Source organism: Siphateles boraxobius, unplaced genomic scaffold (genome assembly GCF_051911475.1).
Source record: "Siphateles boraxobius isolate OS27281-9 unplaced genomic scaffold, OSU_SipBor_1 77, whole genome shotgun sequence".
NCBI classification, from domain to species: Eukaryota; Metazoa; Chordata; class Actinopteri; order Cypriniformes; family Leuciscidae; genus Siphateles; species Siphateles boraxobius.
Window position 1 is genome coordinate 5597937 of NW_027509205.1, and position 15510 is coordinate 5613446.

At 45.9% G+C, this 15510-nt stretch overlaps 2 non-coding genes and 2 pseudogenes across 2 annotated transcripts; all 4 read right to left on the minus strand.

The window, feature by feature from the left end:
* Positions 1–4367: 4367 nt before the first annotated feature.
* On the minus strand, positions 4368–4531 carry LOC143726949 (U1 spliceosomal RNA). Its single transcript, XR_013199170.1, has one exon. It is a non-coding gene; the product is annotated as a U1 spliceosomal RNA (small nuclear RNA).
* Positions 4532–4965: 434 nt separating this feature from the next.
* Positions 4966–5143, minus strand: LOC143727357 (U2 spliceosomal RNA; annotated as a pseudogene).
* A 6594-nt stretch (positions 5144–11737) lies between these two features.
* Positions 11738–11901, minus strand: LOC143726657 (U1 spliceosomal RNA). Its single transcript, XR_013198893.1, has one exon. It is a non-coding gene; the product is annotated as a U1 spliceosomal RNA (small nuclear RNA).
* A 413-nt stretch (positions 11902–12314) lies between these two features.
* On the minus strand, positions 12315–12491 carry LOC143727395 (U2 spliceosomal RNA; annotated as a pseudogene).
* Positions 12492–15510: the final 3019 nt, after the last annotated feature.

A 15510-nucleotide genomic window follows, 5' to 3' on the forward strand; every position in this document is an offset into this window, starting at 1 on the left:
AAGTTTACAATCATAATTTAAAAGAGTGATTGGTCGCCAGTTTCTCAGGTCAGTCTTGTCCCCTTTTTTGTATAGTAATGTAACTATCCCTACTCTAAAGCTGTCTGGAAGTCTGTCAAGAGTCTCAAGTTCTTTAAAAACTGTCAATAAGTCGTGTGCTAAAATGTCCCAGAAAGTCAGATAAAACTCAAAGGGGAGTCCATCCAAGCCTGGGGACTTCCCCTTTTTAAAACCTTTTAGCGCTTTGTGCATTTCTAAAAGAGTAAAATCTTGGGATAAAAGCACATCTGGACTCTTTACCTTTTTGTCTAAAAACCCTAAAACTTCCTCTAAGATGCCATTGTGTACCTCTTTAGTGCTGTATAAATTATTGTAAAAACTTTCAATTTCCCCTAAAATCAGATCTGTTGTATTTACCTCCCCACCTGTAAAAGTTTTTAAAGTATTAATTGACCCTCCCCGTGTTATTGTCTTTTTAAAAAAATATCTAGTACACTTTTCCCCTTCTTCTATTTCTCTCTCCTTACATCTTAAAATGACACCTTTAGTCTTTGTTTCGGACAAATCTGACATTTCTTTCTTTACTTCTTTAATTTCTTCTGTAAAATCCAATCCACTGTTTAAAAGGTTAAAATATCTCTGCAGTCTTTTTTGCAGCCCCATCATGCGTCTTTTTTCTTTATTCTTTTTTTCTTTTCCAATTTGTTTAAAAAACCGTCCTGTCCTTTGTTTCACCATCTCCCACCACTGTGCACGTGAGTCGAAAAAGTCTTGGAGGGTCTGCCATTGGCTGAACTGCTCCCTATATTCACTAATCACTTCCTCATCCTCTAATAGGGAGCAGTTCAGCTTCCACAGCCCTCCCCCTACGGTCACACCCGTGGGTAGTGAAAGGGTGCAGGAGAGCATCATGTGATCAGAAAAGAAGAGGGGGCTCAATGTAGCATCGGTCGGCGGGCAGTCCCTTGTAAAAACATAGTCAATTCGAGAGGCTCTGGCGCCATCACCACTGAACCAGGTGAAGCCCTCCTCTCTTTGATGCATTGTTTTAAAGCAGTCAACTAACTTAAAATCTTTGACTATATTTTGTAATAAAACCGATGTCTTGTCGACCTTAAAATCCTCTCCTACCCTCTTTCTATCCTGTCTTGATAAAACACAATTAAAATCCCCTGCTACCACTAGGGGAGCCCTCCCGAGCATGTGGGGCTGCAGGTCTTCTAAAAGCTCATACCTGTTGTTTTTACCTGTAAAACCATACACATTTAAAATGTTAAAATCCTTACCTAAAAAAGTCAGATTAGCTAAAATTGCCCGCCCATCCCTCACCACAGTGCTGCCCTTCACCAAAACATGGGGATTTTTTACTAAAATAGCAACACCGTCATTTTTGTTAAAATTGGACCCACTCCAGATGGAAAGTCCTGGGGTCCAAATCTCCTCCCACTTCCTGTAATTTGTTAAAAAAGGCAGACCACATTCTTGCAATAAAAACACATCTGACTTAAAAGATTTTAAAAAGGATAACACACTCTGTGCTCGTATATTGCTCTTCACACTTCTCACATTGATTGTGGAGATAGTGAGAGCCATGAGCAGTATGGTTAAAAGGGTGTGAGACATTTAAAAGCAACCAAGGGACTACAGAGGTATAATTAAAATCATGTTATTTCTTGTTGCACTTGCCTTCCCTTTTCCCCAGATGAGCTGGGATCAGGGGGGCAAGTGCTTGACGCCTCAGGGCTCGCAGAGAAGGCCTCTTGCGAATCCTTTGGCGATGATGTTCTTAGCTTGAAATGCAGAAAAGAGACTTCATTAGGAGATTCTGCGGGCCACATACGGTCTAGATCTTCCATGGGGGAACTATCTAGCCGATGCGCTACCCGCAGCTTTTTCTCCTCTGTTTGAACCAGAGGAGATCTCGCAGTTCTTTTCTGCACTTGAGCATTGGGGAGCGAAACATCTGTTTCACTCCCACTCGTGGACACACTAACCTCAGACACGGTTACTAGGGAGGAAGCCATTTCCTCCTCTTCATCCTCCATACTGTCTTCTTTTTCAATTTCATTTTGAGGATTGGCTTCCTCCCCCTCACCAACTGCCAGAATTGACTCCGCCCCTGTGGCCGCCCCACTTCCTCCTTCCTGTCCAATCCCTGAGGCTGGCTGGGGGTTTGAATTTCCCGCCGAAACCTCGGGGCCCGCCTCCTCAATTGTTTGTTCTTTGGGTGGGGCGGCCATTTTGTTGCTTTTTAACTTGTTGGCAAAACTTTTAGGGCAGTCTCTGTAGAGATGGGATGATTCTCCACAGAGGTTGCACTTTCTGCCATTTTGGCACTCTTCAAAAATGTGCCCAATTTCTCTGCACTTCCTACACACTACTTCTTGGCATGCCTCGGCGAGATGTCCAAGTTTGCCACACTTGCGGCATAGCTTGGGCATCCCTTGGTAATGGATGTAGCCTCTATTCTCTCCCAACACAATCATAGAAGGTATTTGACTCAGGCCATGGTAGCTGTTGGGATCTGCCCATTGTTTAATGGGCACTCTCCACGCACAGCTCCAGATACCGTCTTCATCTAAAACCTTGACTGGTTGTCCACGAATAGAGCAATATCTTGCCAACCATACAGAAATATCTTCTCCACTAACTGTTTCATTAAACATCCTGACAATCACAACTTTCAGTGAATTATCAGTCAGTTTTTCCACAGTGAACATGGAGAAATTGGCTTTACACATTTCAAATCGAGTCCAAAAAGTACTTAGCAAGGAAGCAGAAGCAAAACTTACATCAAAGCCATGATTCAGGGGCAGAGTCAACAGGCAGTTTATGTCCACAACCTTAAAACCGAGTAACTGTTGGATGCACTTCCTAGAAAAGTCCAGCCTGGACATGACCCGGAGAGTGCCATCCTCTTTTGGTTTAAATTTAAAACGCACGCTGTGGTGCCTCCTCATGCCGGCACGAGCAGCCGACATGTTGGAGGCACCACTAGCCTGCTGCGGCTAAAACCCAACAATAAATATACAATAAATAAATTAAAACCTGCTTACCTTAAAACCAGAAGATTCCTCGTAGAACGAGTCGTCAATTAAAAGCCGCTTGTCAATGTACCTCCTGAAGGGTGTGTGTCCCGTGTGACAAGCAACACACGAGACCAAGTCCAACAAGAGGCGATCGCTGTCTCTACCTTAGGACCAGACACTTGATCTTAGCCAAAAGGCCGAGAAGCGATGACACAATGACGCAGAGGCGGGGGAGCCGTCAAAGGCCACGCCCACCTGGGCCGTGGCGAGAGGGTCTAAAGGTCGCCAACAAACAAGCTCAGCTCACAGCAATACAAGCTCAGCTTGACTGTTGACACCGAAAATGGATCACAGCAGAGCGCACAACACGACACTTTGGAGTGCAACCTGGGATTTTGGACCAACAAACATTCTGCCCTAAAAGTGAGCGGGCAGACCAAAGCGTACGTCGTAGAGACTTGAAACTCTTGAGGGATGGTAGTACCCGCCCGGTCTACAACATCACCAAGGCTCGGCCCAATCGGCCCCAAGGTGGCGCTGCAGCGATCAGAAGTACGAAATGCCTCGTAACTCCTGAACCGTCCGTCGCAGACCCAAGTGTCTTACATCACCGGAATCCTTGGCTCGGGCCGAACAAGACGCAGGCCTCGGATTTGATGGTTGCGCTGGCGAGATTTTCGGGTATTTGGGATTTTGTGAAAAAGCTACTTTTGCACACTAGTCCTAGGTCTTTCGCCCGAACTGACCCAAACCGGTGCAGAAAGATTCCCTGGAGTCTGATTGCCGACAGCGATGGGGAAAAAAGTCGGAATTTCGATTCACGTTGGCGACGGGACGCCAAAACGTTGGGAGTGGGCGAGGCGGGCTTTACTTAAATGGCCATAACTCTCCAACGGAATGAGACAATTACACCCAAGTCGGTACACCTGTGCACGGGCTCAGCCTGTGCTCAGGTGAAAAGGGATGTGGCGACTGGCCACTTGGTGGCGCTGTAAACAGTAAAAACAACAACATGAATACGGCCATAGGCGACTGTATGTCAGGTGATTTTTCACACATGCACAAGGTATTCATACCACATGATAGAACTCCTCATTCGGAACAACTTTGCTTCTAGGACCACTGCTGCCAATAAAAGTGCTGGTTGAATAATGGACATTATTTGAAGAATGATGAAAAAAATAAACTAAAAAACAGCCCTACTTTTGCAGACTGGTCCTAGGTTGAGAGTTTTACATCTCTCGATCAACCACTGCAGTTCAATTCTCTGGACTTCCTAGGTCGTTAACTACCAGAAGAAGAGGAACTCGGACAATCTGCTCTTTTAACCAGTGTGTCCAGGGGAGAGCGCGAACGCAGTCCCCCACTACCATGAATTATGCAGTCGAGATTCCCACATTTGGGGAATTCGCAGGGGTCAGCACAACCGGAGTGCAATGGCCGAGCCTCGCCCTGGGTGAACCACCTTCCTGATCATGGTGTCTCCCCTGCCAGGTAAGTATGAATTCCCAGGCCTCCCGTCAGAGGCACCGTGTCCCTCTCCGCAATCCTCACCAACGGTCGGACAATCAAACACACACCTGATTCAACTCATCAGCTCATTCGTAAAAACTCCAAGAGATAAGAGAGAGACATCAAAAACCTGCAGAGTCGGGCTCTTTTGCTGTTGTTGTTGTGGATGATGTTGTTTTCATGCTCCGGATCCATGAGCCAAAAATCAATTTCATACGCGGTCACCGGATAGTGGACGAATCAGATGTTAAACGAGATAAGAACAGAGTTGTTGTTTTTTTTTTCCTCTCACACCACCATTACCTGTATAGCATATGATCACCTACAACACCTTTAAAGCACCCATACACAGCAATATACGTTACTTCCATTAACACCTGCTGCCACACAAGACTAAAACATCTCTTTCATTGAACACAGTTTTTGGGGGTGCACCGTTCCCAGAAGTACTGCAATACCGGGTCGATGCGTGGAGTGGACGGAGCAAGCCCCTCTTCCATCTCCCAGTTCCAAAAATCAATTTAATATATGGTGCCCGGGTAGGGCACGTATCAGATATTAAACTGATAAGAACAGATTTTTTTCTTTCGAAAAAAGTTTATTGTCACATTGTTTCATTCCATTCTTTCAATATCCATTTTTTCCTTATAAAATCACATTTTTGCACATATCTTAAAACAACAAAAAGGACATAAGTTACAGTTAAAAATCAGTTATGTTGATGTGTTGTGTAAAAGTTCATGTATGTTGTGTGTTGTTTTAAAGTAAAGGTAAAATGGATTAAAATAAAATAGGAATGCAAATATAAAACAATAAAACAATAAAATATGCCAAATAAAACATCTCTTGTACAGGATCGAGGGTGAGTCCCTATCAAGAATGTCCATTCACTCCAGGTCTCCAGAACAGGCCCCAGACTCCTCGCTTCCAGTGCCCAGCGGAGATCCCCTCTCCTCCGGCCCGCTGGCCCGCTGTTCCCGTAGCCAGAGTGGTGAGGGTGCATCTACGGGCGGCCAGGTACGGTGGCGGCCGGGACCTTCTCCGTGTGACCTCGGCCCCCCCATCCGAATAACGACGTGCGGCCCACCCTGCAGCGTTGATGTTATCCTCTGCTCGCACGCGTGGAGGGGGACCGTCACGCGTTTCCCCACCAGCAGGTTTCTGGTGACCCAGATGGCATCCTTGATGTGGTTGAGGGTGAGCCAGAGCGAGGCAAACGTTGGTGGTGTCAACTCCTTCAAGCCCTGACCCACCCCCAGGATGGCGAGCTTATAGTCCACCTGGGCCCCACCCGCTGGCAGGCACGGGAAAAACAGGGGGCCTGTCTTGGCCCACAGGTCCCGCGCAGCGCCGCACTCCCAGAGCAGATGTTGAACGGTCTCCGGGGAACCACATCCGGACCGTGGGCAGGTGGAGTTTTTGGCCATGCCTCTGGAGTGCATGACCGCCCTGACCGGGAGGATCTCATGAGCCACCATCCACGACAGGTCCTTAAGCCTGTTCTGGAGAGCTGGGTGGGCTGCGTTCCTCCAAACGTCTTTGGCCTCACCTAGTGTGAGGCCTGGAACTGGACTCACCGATTCTCGATCCTGCACAAGAGAGACGAGAGACTTGTGATTAGTTAAAACAGTGGCATCATTTGTTTCTAAAAGATATTTCTTTAAAAATTTCTTAATAAAACTATGCTCTTTTGACAAATTAAAAGACACTGGACTTTTAAGATCAATGGGTAAAATTTTCAAACTTCTTAGGTATGACCCCATCCAGAATCGGGTCATGGCTGCTGTCTTGTGTTCTCTGGATGGAGTCAGTGCATACTGGATATGGAGGGCGGCAAAGCGGCTGCCTAAAAACAGGTGGGGGTCTGGGAGGCCTTTCCCGCCATTCTCTTTTTTCTTTTTAACGACCTCCCTCTTGATTCGTTCCCACTTGGACCCCCACAGGAAATAAAATACCGCCCTCTCCAACTTAGCCAGGAATCGTCTTGGGGGACTAAAAACAGAACAGACAAGTAAAATTAGTGGTAAAATCACTGCTTTAAAAATTAAAATCTTGCCTTCTAACGTCAGTTGTCTTAGTCCCCAAAAGCCCAGTCTTTGTCTGACTTTCCCTAACATGTCAGTCCAGTTTCCTGGTCCTCCACCCTCCCTGTCAAATTTTACTCCTAAAATTTTCAAATCCTTTTCTTTAAAATCCAAATCTAGTCCTCCTGTGTCCACGTCGCCCCACGGCCCGAAGAGCAGGGCCTCGGACTTACTCCTGTTAAGCTTGGCGCCCGAGGCCCGACCGTACCAGTCAGTCAAGTCCATTGCTCTTCGTACTGATAAAAAGTCAGTCGCTAAAAGGGTCACGTCATCCATATATAAAACGCAGGTCGCCGTCAGTCCACCAGTTCCTGGGATATCTAGTCCTTTAATCCATTTATCCCTTCTCAAGATCTGTGCCAGTGGCTCAATACAAGCCACATACAGAAGGGGAGATAAAGGACACCCCTGACGGACACCGCTGTGGATATTTACAGCTTTGGAAAGATGCCCATTTGCAAGAAATTTGCTGCTTAAGCCCTCATACAGCAGTCCCACCCAAGCTATAAACCTCTCTGGAAAGCCCATTTTTTGCAGTACCTGAAGGAGGTACTGGTGCGAGACCCGATCAAAAGCTTTTTCAAAGTCTAAATTTAGGACTACAAGCCTAATGTTTCTGTCTCTCGCATAACAGATGGCGTCTCTGATCAGTACCAGGCTGTCCGTGATCTTCCTGCCGGGCACAGCGCAAGCTTGATCCAGGTGGATTACGTCCTCTAAAACAGTCGACATGCGTGTAGCTAAAATCTTACTAAAAAGTTTACAATCATAATTTAAAAGAGTGATTGGTCGCCAGTTTCTCAAGTCAGTCTTGTCTCCTTTTTTGTACAGTAATGTAACTATCCCTACTCTAAAGCTGTCTGGAAGTCTGTCAAGAGTCTCAAATTCTTTAAAAACTGTAAGTAAGTCATGTGCTAAAATGTCCCAGAAAGTCAGATAAAACTCAAAGGGGAGTCCGTCCATGCCCGGGGACTTCCCCTTCTTAAAACCCTTTAAAGCTTTTTCCAATTCTAAAAGATTAAAATCCTGGGATAAAAGCACATCTGGACTCTTAACTTTTTCATCTAAAAACCCTAAAACTTCCTCTAAGATGCCATTGTGTACCTCTTTAGTGCCGTATAAATTACTGTAAAAACTTTCAATTTCCCCTAAAATCAGGTCAGTTGTATTTACTTCCCCCCCCTCTAAAAGTTTTTAAAATATTGATCGACCCTCCCCGAGCTATTGTCTTTTTAAAAAAATACCTGGTACACTTCTCTCCTTCCTCTAACTCCCTTTCTCTACATCTTAAAATGACACCTTTGCTCTTTGTTTCAGACAGATCTGACATTTCTTTCTTTACTTCTTTTATTTCATTTGTAAAATCCAATCCATTGTTTAAAAGGTTAAAATATCTCTGCAGTCTTTTTTGCAACCCCATCATGCGTCTTTTTTCTTTATTCTTTTTTTCTTTTCCAATTTGTTTAAAAAACCGTCCTGTCCTTTGTTTCACCATCTCCCACCACTGTGCACGTGAGTCGTAAAAGTCCTGGAGGGTCTGCCATTGGCTGAACTGCTCCCTATACTCACTAACCACTTCCTCGTCCTCTAATAGGGAACAGTTCAGCTTCCACAGCCCTCCCCCTGCAGTCACACCCGTGGGGAGTGAAAGAGTGCAAGACAGCATCATGTGGTCGGAAAAAAAGAGGGGGGTCAATGTAGCATCGGTCGGCGGGAGGTCCCTGGTAAAAATATAGTCAATTCGAGAGGCTCTGGCACCGTCACCACTGAACCAGGTGAAGCCTTCCTCTCTTTGATGCATTGTTTTAAAACAGTCAACTAACTTAAAATCTTTGACTATATTTTGTAATAAAACCGATGTCTTGTCGACCTTAAAATCCTCTCCTACCCTCCTTCTGTCCTTTTTTGATAATACACAATTAAAATCCCCTGCTACCACTAGGGGAGCCCTGCCTAGCATGTGGGGTTGCAAGTCTTCTAAAAGCTCATACCTGTTATTTTTTTCAGTAAAACCATACATATTTAAAATGTTAAGATCCTTACCTAAAAAAGTCAGATTTGCTAAAATTGCCCGCCCGTCCCTCACCACAGTGCTGCCCTTCACCAAAAGGTTGGGATTTTTTATTAAAATAGCAACACCGTCATTTTTGTTAAAATTGGACCCACTCCAAATGGAAAATCCTGGGGTCCAAATCTCCTCCCACTTCCTGTAATTTGTTAAAAAGGGCAAACCACATTCTTGCAATAAAAACACATCTGACTTAAAAGTTTTTAAAAAGGATAACACACTCTGTGCTCGCAAAGTAGACCTCACACTTCTCACATTGATTGTAGAGATAGTGAGGGCCATGAGCAGTATGGTTAAAAATACAAGCATTAATAGAAGGATAAAACCAAAAGACTGCAGAAAGTTACATTAAAATCATGTTATGTCATGTAGCACTTTCTTCTCCTTTTCCCCAGAAAAACTGGGATCAGGAGGGCAAATGCTCGCCGCCTCAGAGTCCACAGAGAGAACCTCTTGTGGCTCCTTCGGTGACGATGTTCTAAGCTTAACGTGCAAAAAGGAGACTTCATTGGGAGATTCTGCGGGCCACATACGGTCTAGATCTAACGAAGAGGAACTATCTAGCCGATGCGATGCCCGCAGCCTTTTCTCCTCTGTTTGAAGCAGAGGAGATCTCGCAGACCTTTTTTGCACCTGAGCATTGGGGAGTGAACCCTCGGATTCACCCCCACTATCCACCACACTAACCTCCGATACGGTGTAGAGTGAGGAAGCCGTTGCATCCTCCTCCTCCTCCTCCATTTTGTTTTCACTTCTCTCTTGTTGGGGAACGGCTTCCTCACTCTGTTCGCTGTTAAAACTTGACTCCGCCCCTGTGGCCGCCCCACTTCCTTCCTCCTGCCCACTCCCTGAGGCTGGCTGGGAAATAGAATTTCCCGCCAAAACCTCAGGGACCGCCTCCTCCTTCCTTTGCTCTTTTGTTTGTTCCACATGTGGGGCGGCCATTTTGTTGCCTTTCAGTTTGTTGGCAAAACTTTTAGGGCAATCTCTGTAGAGATGGGATGACTCCCCACAGAGGTTGCACCGCCTGCCATTGGTACACTCTTCAAAAGTATGACCAATTTCTCTGCATTTCCCACATATCATTTCCTGGCATGCTTCAGCTAAGTGCCCAAACTTTCCACATTTTCTACATAATTTGGGCATACCCTGGTAGTGAATGTAGCCTCTGTTCTCACCCAACACAATCATAGAAGGCAGATGCTTCAGGCCCTGGTAGCCCCCAGCGTCTTCCCATTGTTTAATGGGAATTCGCCAGGAGCATGTCCAAATACCATCCTCATCTAAAACCTTGACTGGCTGGCTTCGAACTGTGCAAAATCTGCCCAGCCAGACACAAATGTCCTCCCCAGTCACTGTCTCATTAAACATTCTAACAATCACAGTTTTAAGTGTGTTGTCAGAGAGCTTTTCAACAGTAAACATGGACAGCTGGGATTTAGCTACTTCAAATCTGTGCCAGAAATCATTCAGGTGGGAAACCGCTCTAAAACTAACATCAAATCCTTTGTTCAGGGGCAGAGTCACGATGCAATTCAGATCATCAGGTTTAAAATTTAGAGTTTTTTGGATCAGCTTCCTGGAGAAGTCAAGACGTGACATCCCCAGGAGCTTCCCCTCAACTTCTTTGAATAAAAAACGCACGCTGTGGTGCCTCCTCATGCCGGCACGGGCAGCCGACATGGTGGAGACACCAACAGCCTAAAACTTTAAAAAACAATAAATAAATAAATAAATAGATAAAAAGGTCTTACCTTAAAACAGAACCGGAATAAAAGCAGCTGGATCAATGTACCTCTCAAAAGTTTGGGGCTCAAGTCACTGAAGGACCCAAGCCGGAAAAACCTCCAAGAGGCGATCGCTGTCTCTACCCTAGGACCAGACACTTGATCTTAGCCAAAAGGCCGAGAAGCGATGACACAATGACGCAGAGGCGGGGGAGCCGTCAAAGGCCACGCCCACCTGGGCCGTGGCGAGAGGGTCTAAAGGTCGCCAACAAACAAGCTCAGCTCACAGCAATACAAGCTCAGCTTGACTGTTGACACCGAAAATGGATCACAGCAGAGCGCACAACACGACACTTTGGAGTGCAACCTGGGATTTTGGACCAACAAACATTCTGCCCTAAAAGTGAGCGGGCAGACCAAAGCGTACGTCGTAGAGACTTGAAACTCTTGAGGGATGGTAGTACCCGCCCGGTCTACAACATCACCAAGGCTCGGCCCAATCGGCCCCAAGGTGGCGCTGCAGCGATCAGAAGTACGAAATGCCTCGTAACTCCTGAACCGTCCGTCGCAGACCCAAGTGTCTTACATCACCGGAATCCTTGGCTCGGGCCGAACAAGACGCAGGCCTCGGATTCGATGGTTGCGCTGGCGAGATTTTCGGGTATTTGGGATTTTGTGAAAAAGCTACGTTTGCACACTAGTCCTAGGTCTTTCGCCCGATCTACCCCAAACCGGTGCAGAAAGATTCCCTGGAGTCTGATTGCCGACAGCGATGGGGAAAAAAGTCGGAATTTCGATTCACGTTGGCGACGGGACGCCAAAACGTTGGGAGTGGGCGAGGCGGGCTTTACTTAAATGGCCATAACTCTCCAACGGAATGAGACAATTACACCCAAGTCGGTACACCTGTGCACGGGCTCAGCCTGTGCTCAGGTGAAAAGGGATGTGGTGACTGGCCACTTGGTGGCGCTGTAAACAGTAAAAACAACAACATGAATACGGCCATAGGCGACTGTATGTCAGGTGATTTTTCACACATGCACAAGGTATTCATACCACATGATAGAACTCCTCATTCGGAACAACTTTGCTTCTAGGACCACTGCTGCCAATAAAAGCGCTGGTTGAATAATGGAGATTATTTGAAGAATGATGAAAAAAAAAACTAAAAAACAGCCCTACTTTTGCAGACTGGTCCTAGGTTGAGAGTTTTACATCTCTCGATCAACCACTGCAGTTCAATTCTCTGGACTTCCTAGGTCGTTAACTACCAGAAGAAGAGGAACTCGAACAATCTGCTCTTTTAACCAGTGTGTCCAGGGGAGAGCGCGAACGCAGTCCCCCACTACCATAAATTATGCAGTCGAGATTCCCACATTTGGGGAATTCGCAGGGGTCAGCACAACCGGAGTGCAATGGCCGAGCCTCGCCCTGGGTGAACCACCTTCCTGATCATGGTGTCTCCCCTGCCAGGTAAGTATGAATTCCCAGGCCTCCCGTCAGAGGGACCGTGTCCCTCTCCGCAATCCTCACCAACGGTCGGACAATCAAACACACACCTGATTCAACTCATCAGCTCATTCGTAAAAACTCCAAGAGATAAGAGAGAGACATCAAAAACCTGCAGAGTCGGGCTCTTTTGCTGTTGTTGTTGTGGATGATGTTGTTTTCATGCTCCGGATCCATGAGCCAAAAATCAATTTCATACGCGGTCACCGGATAGTGGACGAATCAGATGTTAAACGAGATAAGAACAGAGTTGTTGTTTTTTTTCCCTCTCACACCACCATTACCTGTATAGCATAAGATCACCTACAACACCTTTAAAGCACCCATACACAGCAACACAGCTGCCACACAAGACTAAAACATCTCTTTCATTGAACACAGTTTTTGGGGGTGCACCGTTCCCAGAAGTACTGCAATACCGGGTCGATGCGTGGAGTGGACGGAGCAAGCCCCTCTTCCATCTCCCAGTTCCAAAAATCAATTTAATATATGGTGCCCGGGTAGGGCACGTATCAGATATTAAACTGATAAGAACAGATTTTTTCTTTCGAAAAAAGTTTATTGTCACATTGTTTCATTCCATTCTTTCAATATCCATTTTTTCCTTATAAAATCACATTTTTGCACATATCTTAAAACAACAAAAAGGACATAAGTTACAGTTAAAAATCAGTTATGTTGATGTGTTGTGTAAAAGTCCATGTATGTTGTGTGTTGTTTTAAAGTAAAGGTAAAATGGATTAAAATAAAATAGGAATGCAAATATAAAACAATAAAACAATAAAATATGCCAAATAAAACATCTCTTGTACAGGATCGAGGGTGAGTCCCTATCAAGATTGTCCATTCACTCCAGGTCTCCAGAACAGGCCCCAGACTCCCCGCTTCTGGTGCCCAGCGGAGATCCCCTCTCCTCCGGCCCGCTGGCCCGCTGTTCCCGTAGCCGGTGTGGTGAGGGTGCATCTACGGGCGGCCAGGGTCGGTGGCGGCCGGGACCTTCTACGTGTGACCCCGGCCCCCCCATCCGAATAACGACGTGCGGCCCACCCTGCAGCGTTGATCTTATTTTCTGCTCGCACGCGTGGAGGGGGACCGTCACGCGTTTCCCCACCAGCAGATTTCTGGTGACCCAGATGGCATCCTTAATCACGTTTAGGGTGAGCCAGAGCGAGGAAAATTTTGGTTGTGTCAGCTCCTTCAAGCCCTGACCCACCCCCAGGATGGCGAGCTTGTAGTCCACCTGGGCCCCACCCGCTGGCAGGCACGGGAAAAACAGGGGGCCGGTCTTGGCCCACAGGTCCCGCGCTTCGCCGCACTCCCAGAGCAGATGTCGAACGGTCTCCGGGGAACCACATCCGGACCGTGGGCAGGTGGAGTTTTTGGCCATGCCTCTGGAGTGCATAACCGCCCTGACCGGGAGGATCTCATGAGCCACCATCCACGACAAGTCTTTAAGCCTGTTCTGGAGAGCTGGGTGGGCTGCGTTCCTCCAAACATCTTTGGCCTCACCTAGTGTGAGGCCTGGAACCGGGCTCACCGATTCTCGATCCTGCACAAGAGAGATAAGAGACTTATGGTTAGTTAAAATGGTGGCATCATTTGTCTCTAAAAGATATTTCTTTAAAAATTTCTTAATAAAACTATGCTCTTTTGACAAATTAAAAGACACAGGACTTTTAAGATCAATGGGTAAAATTTTCAAAGTTCTTAGGTATGACCCCATCCAGAATCGGGTCATGGCTGCTGTCTTGTGTTCTCTGGATGGGGTCAGTGCGTACTGGATGTGGAGGGCGGCAAAGCGGCTGCCTAAAAACAGGTGGGGGTCTGGGAGGCCTTTCCCGCCATTCTCTTTTTTCTTTTTGACGACCTCCCTCTTTAGTCGTTCCCACTTGGACCCCCACAGGAAATAAAATACCGCCCTCTCCAGGTTGGCCAGGAATCGTCTTGGGGGACTAAAAACAGAACAGACAAGTAAAATCAGTGGTAAAATCACAGCTTTAAAAATTAAAATCTTGCCTTCAAACGTCAATTGTCTCAGTCCCCAAAAGCCCAGTCTTTGCCTGACTTTCCCTAACATGTCAGTCCAGTTTCCTTGTCCTCCACCCTCTCTGTCAAATTTTACACCTAAAATTTTCAAATCATTGTCTTTAAAATCCAAATCTAGTCCAACTGTGTCCACGTTCCCCCACGGCCCGAAGAGCTGGGCCTCGGACTTACTCCTATTGAGCTTGGCGCCCGAGGCCCGACCGTACCAGTCAGTCAAGTCCATTGCTCTTCGTACTGATAAAAGGTCAGTCGCTAAAAGGGTCACGTCATCCATATATAAAACACAGGTCGCCGTCAGTCCACCAGTCCCTGGGATGTCTAGTCCTTTAATCCATTTATCCCTTCTCAAGATTTGTGCCAGTGGCTCAATACAAGCCACATACAGAAGGGGAGATAAAGGACACCCCTGACGGACGCCGCTGTAGAGTTTTACAGCTTTGGATAAATGCCCGTTAACCAAAATTCTGCTAGACAGATCGTTGTACAGCAGTCCCACCCAGGCTATAAACCTCCCAGGAAACCCCATTTTTTCCAGTACCTGGAACAGGTACTGGTGCGAGACGCGATCAAAGGCTTTTTCGAAATCTAAATTTAGGACTACTAGCCGAATGTTTCTGTCTCTCGCAAAACAGATGGCGTCTCTGATCAGTACCAGGCTGTCCGTGATCTTCCTGCCGGGCACAGCGCATGCTTGATCCAGGTGGATTACGTCCTCTAAAACAGTCGACATACGTGTAGCTAAAATCTTACTAAAAAGTTTACAATCATAATTTAAAAGAGTGATTGGTCGCCAGTTTCTCAGGTCAGTCTTGTCCCCTTTTTTGTATAGTAATGTAACTATCCCTACTCTAAAGCTGTCTGGAAGTCTGTCAAGAGTCTCAAGTTCTTTAAAAACTGTCAATAAGTCGTGTGCTAAAATGTCCCAGAAAGTCAGATAAAACTCAAAGGGGAGTCCATCCAAGCCTGGGGACTTCCCCTTTTTAAAACCTTTTAGCGCTTTGTGCATTTCTAAAAGAGTAAAATCTTGGGATAAAAGCACATCTGGACTCTTTACCTTTTTGTCTAAAAACCCTAAAACTTCCTCTAAGATGCCATTGTGTACCTCTTTAGTGCTGTATAAATTATTGTAAAAACTTTCAATTTCCCCTAAAATCAGATCTGTTGTATTTACCTCCCCACCTGTAAAAGTTTTTAAAGTATTAATTGACCCTCCCCGTGTTATTGTCTTTTTAAAAAAATATCTAGTACACTTTTCCCCTTCTTCTATTTCTCTCTCCTTACATCTTAAAATGACACCTTTAGTCTTTGTTTCGGACAAATCTGACATTTCTTTCTTTACTTCTTTAATTTCTTCTGTAAAATCCAATCCACTGTTTAAAAGATTAAAATATCTCTGCAGTCTTTTTTGCAGCCCCATCATGCGTCTTTTTTCTTTATTCTTTTTTTCTTTTCCAATTTGTTTAAAAAACCGTCCTGTCCTTTGTTTCACCATCTCCCACCACTGTGCACGTGAGTCGAAAAAGTCTTGGAGGGTC